Here is a 4,700-nt window from a genome sequence, read left to right on the forward strand (position 1 = left end):
CCCAAAAACCTCCAGTTACTTATTAAGAAGGGTTTGAGCAGATCTGAGATCTTTGAGGTCTGAACGGATGTAATGATGATATGTTTGAGGAGACCAACGACCCATGATTTTAATGAGGTGTTCTGGGACGCCATTGCGGGAGGCTGAAGTGGCAGCTCCGATCCTGAATGAATGACCTGAGTACTGCAAAGGAGAAACACCGGATAAGGAGAGTACGTGGCAGAAGTGATGTTGGAACCAGAATCGAGTGACGACTTGTCCGACTTCCGAGACAAAGAGTGGATCTGTGGATGAAGCGCTTTGAGACTTTCAGAAGGACAAATAACTGGTCAAGGTCTCGAATGAATTCAGCGGTGATGGTACGTTGAAGTAGAAGACTGGTGTAGGATGACCGGATTGGTTGGTTTTACTTTGCTTGATGTAGAAGACCATGGCGTCGGTGGAGAATTGGGACAAATCTGAAATGCAGGCATGGCGGCGTGGGTCAAAGTGGATGGTCGAGGAGGTGAATTCTGAGCATCGGAGGAAACCAAAGAAGGCAAGCAGAAACATGGCTTCTAAGGTTCGTGCGATGTGGTAAGTGCAGTATCCAGAGCGGATGGTATGGATGCAAGCTAACAGCAAGTCGGATGTAAGGGGGAGATGGCGAGGGATCTTAGCTGGTTCTTGGTGTATGAGTCCTTTAAGGAGAGCAGTAATTTGCGGGTGATTGGAGGCTAGGCTTGGACTGCCTGTTATAAGCTTGCAAAAGAAGCTGATGCCGCTAAGATACACCTTGATGGTATGAGCTGTGATGGCCATGACGGAATGGGCATGGGTGATGAAGCTAGTCAAGGTGACAAGGCTGAACGATGGGAAGGCAATGTGATACAAGTTGTGGAAGTGACGGAATTGTTTCCAAGCTGTCAAGTACGATTTTAAGGTTGCAGGTGATAGGCTGTTGATTATGGAGTTCTGAGCTTCGACTATCAGAGGTATAAGGCCAGGATTTACAGATTGAATGTCAATGCTGAATATGGAGGAACTGGTGTTGGATGGGCATCTGCATGAGGAGCCAAGCTTCTGAACTTCTGAACTGAGAAACGAGAGAGAGAGTCAGCGATGGCATTGGAGTGACCTGGAACATGGGCTACACGGAGAATGTATTGATGGGTAACGGAATGCCAGACTAGGCGGCGCATGAACGGCATGATGGATGGAGAGTTGGAGCGGCCTTTATTTATGATGTCGACGACGGCGACGTTGTCTGAATGTATGAGGATGGACTTGCGAGACCATTCATGGCCCCACAGAATGGCAGCAGCTACAATGGGGTAAATTTCGAATAGAGCTGAGGAAGCGATCTGGCATTCGTTGGAGACCTCCGGGGGCCATTTTGCCGCAAACCACTTTCCATTATAGAAGCCCCCAAAACTGGTTGAGGGAGCAGCATCGGTGAAGAGATGGATGTCCTGCGGATGGGTCAGGTGATCATCATAAAAGAAGGTGATCCCATTCCAATTTGCGAGCAGGTGAAGCCAAAGGCGGAGCTCGGCACGGCTTGAACCGTCCAGGGAAATGAAGGCCAGAAGAGATGGCACGGAAGAAGCGATCGACAACAGGTGAGATGAACGCCCGCCCCTGGGGAATGATACGCATGGCGTAGTTGAGGTGACCCAAAAGGGAGAGCATTTGGCGTTTGGTGCAGCGAGGAGCAAGGAGGAAATTGGATATCAGGAGACTGATGCGGTTTAGCTTCTCAACGGGGAGAGAGGCCTGAAACAAATTGGTGTCCAGCGTGATTCCGAGGAACTCAAGGGAAGTAGAGGGGCCTTCAGTTTTCTCCACTGACAGTGGAACCCCTAGGTCGGAAAAGACTGAGGTCAGGGTGACCAGGCCAGAAGCTGGTGGCGATGAATTGGGGGTAATGACGAGGAAATCGTCTAAGAGATGGACGATGAATGGAATGCCGTGGTTGTTGGACAAGATCCAGCAAAGGGCTTCTGACAAGGTGTCAAAGATTTTAGGGCTGCTTTTGCAACCAAAGGTGAGCCTGACTACGAAGTAGTACGCACCGCGCCAGCGGACGCCGAAGAATCGCCAGAAGTCTGGGTGAATGGGAAGAACTTTGAAGGCGCTTGTGATGTCTGCCTTCGAAAGCCATGATCCCGCCAGTGAGTTTGATGAGGGCAATGGCGTGGTTGATGGTGGTGTAGTGGAGGGAGAAGTCTTTGCTTGGAATTAAGCTATTGATGCTGGGAATGGTGCTGCCATGGAGAGCCGAAAGATCGACGATTATGCGTTTCTTTCCTGAATACTTTCTAGTTGCAATGCCAAGGGGGCTGATATGGAAATCCGGAAAGGGAGGATGCACAAATGGACCGATCATGAAACTGTCACTGACTTCCTTGGCAAGCAAGCGGTCGACCGTCTCTGGTTCGTTTGTGGCAGACTGCAGGTTCTTGCATTCGAACGACGAGGATGGTAGTACGGCTAGACCGGGGTGAAAACCGTTCCTGAAACCATTTACAAGGAAGTCCACGAAAGCTGGATCTGAGTGATTGCGAAGTGCCATGGCTAAGGCAGGGATGTTTATAGGTGTCGATAGGTGCTCACCTGGTTTAAGTGAAGTTGGGTTATGAGGGCATGCTGGACGGGCGTGTCCGCCTCCGCAGTAGGAGCAAACGTGGAGGTAGCGGCACTGCGACATGTTGCAACCTGTGTCGTTGAAGTTGTTGCAGATGGAACGACCCTTTTGATGCATTATGGGTCTGCCCTTAGTGTCGATGCCCTTGGTGACCGGAAGGTTGACGGAAAGGGTGGATGATGCAGGCGTCGAAAGCAAGGGTGGCGGCGGGGCTGCTGATGACAAGTGGGAGAGAGCAGATGCTCTTGGCTGGCCAGGACGAGGTTCTGCACAGATTGGAACGGAGCAGGAGGAAGCTGGATGAGACGGGGCACCACACAGGGGGCAAGTCACGGCCGCACGGGCAGCGAAGATGCGGCAATACAGTTCTGTGTCAAGAGTGCCCCAATAAGTAGCTTCATTGAATTGATTAAGACGAGCTGCGGCTTCAGAAGCAAAGTGAATATGGTATTGGTAGAAACTGTTGCCACCAAAACGGAGGGCCAGGTTGAGGATATTTGACATATAGTCGTCCAGTTCTTGGCGACGGCCAGGGAAGAGAGAGCACATGACGTCTCTATAAAGAGAGAAGGCATATGCGAACTCAGTTGGTGTGAGTTCTCTGGAACGGTTGGACTGCTTCCCCTTCAGGTGGAGGCAACCTCCAAGGTCTTCAAGACACCTGTCGCCAGGTGGTTGGTGCAAGGATGGCAAGAGGAGAAGAGCCAGATCTATATAATTACCATCAATGATTTGTCTGCGTAAGTGTGCTGGAACCGGAGAAGGACGGGAAACTGGAGCGCCAAGATGACGAGTGGGAGGAATGGCTGTGGACAGAGTAAAATGGGTGGTTGCCTGCTGGGCTGGGATGGGTTGAGGGAGAAAGCTGTGATGAAGTGCAGCTTGTTGGTAGTGCTCCGCGGGGGTTGCCTGCATCCCGGTGCCAGAAACCCCAGGGAAAACCGGTTGCTGGGTGTACTGTGGTGCAGCGGCGGGGGGTGCTGGCATCCCGGTGCCAGAAACCCCGGAGAAAGCTGGCTGTAGGGTGTATTGTGATGCAGCAGTGGGGGGTGCTAGCATCCCGGTGCTAGAATTCCCAGCTAAGGCTGGCTGCTGTAAAAGCTGTAGGTGGGCTGTGGAGGGCACTGGCGGCCCATGGCCAGAAACCTCAGCCGTGGTCAGCTGCTGTTGTTGCTGGTGCTGGAGGGTGGGATTAAAGGGGCCATCGGCCCATATGGTAATGGACGGCTGGTGTTGGGGAAAACCTGGACATGATGTGAGAGGTCCAGGAATTTCGGCGCCACGTGCTACATCCGATGTAGGAGATGTGCCAGGAGCTGTGGTGATTCTTGGTCTCGAAGGTCGACCTCCTTGCCTTTGTTGCTGAGATGTTGGCTGCATGACCTGAGGATGCAGGCGGACTGTCCTTTTAGCTGGAGTGGGGCCGTCACGGCGCGTCATCGGGGTGTGCGTGGTGACGTCATGCAGAAGCGGGCGGAAGCGGGCTGGAGCCGGCGGAGCGGCGGCCATGACAGGCGGACATGAGGAGATTAAAAAGTTTTGCTTTATTGTCGGTGCGATGGAAGGGGATGTTTTTGTCACGGAGTGTTTTTTGGAGAGTTGCCACAGTCCAGTCGGTGATTTTGGAAGGGGGCCGGCCTTTGGGAGACCTCGCCGGAGCGTGGTGACGCTGGGATCGCCGTCGGGAAGAGCGACCAGTGTTTTCACCGTGATGGCGGGGGGGCTGAAGTACTCTGGCAGGTGAGGGCGTCGGGGAATTGCGGCGGCGGCGGTGGGTTGTTCTGAAGTCGCCGCGTCCTCTTCTCTCTAACCGTGGGGGTGACCTGGGAGAGGCGGTGGAAACTGCAGGTGAACTGTACTCCCTGCGTAAGTTATGGAGAGACGAACCAGGCAGGATGTGAATGGCAGAGGAGATGCAGCTGGTCGGACTCACGTGCTTCTTCGATGGCCGAAGGACCCGTGGAGGCGGCGTGTCGGGCACGGCATCGGCGGGGAAGTCCTTGGCCTCCGAAGCCGGATCTGCTGGTGGGGGCGTGTGGAAACTTGGAGCTTGATCCTCCGGATCGTGAGCGAA

General features: G+C 53.4%; 1 pseudogene; it reads right to left on the reverse strand.

Moving 5' to 3' along the window:
- Positions 1-861: 861 nt before the first annotated feature.
- On the reverse strand, positions 862-3,175 carry LOC125905184 (uncharacterized; annotated as a pseudogene).
- Between the last annotated feature and the right edge of the window lie 1,525 nt (positions 3,176-4,700).

This window comes from Epinephelus fuscoguttatus, linkage group LG17 (assembly GCF_011397635.1).
Source record: "Epinephelus fuscoguttatus linkage group LG17, E.fuscoguttatus.final_Chr_v1".
In the NCBI taxonomy this organism is placed as follows: domain Eukaryota; kingdom Metazoa; phylum Chordata; class Actinopteri; order Perciformes; family Serranidae; genus Epinephelus; species Epinephelus fuscoguttatus.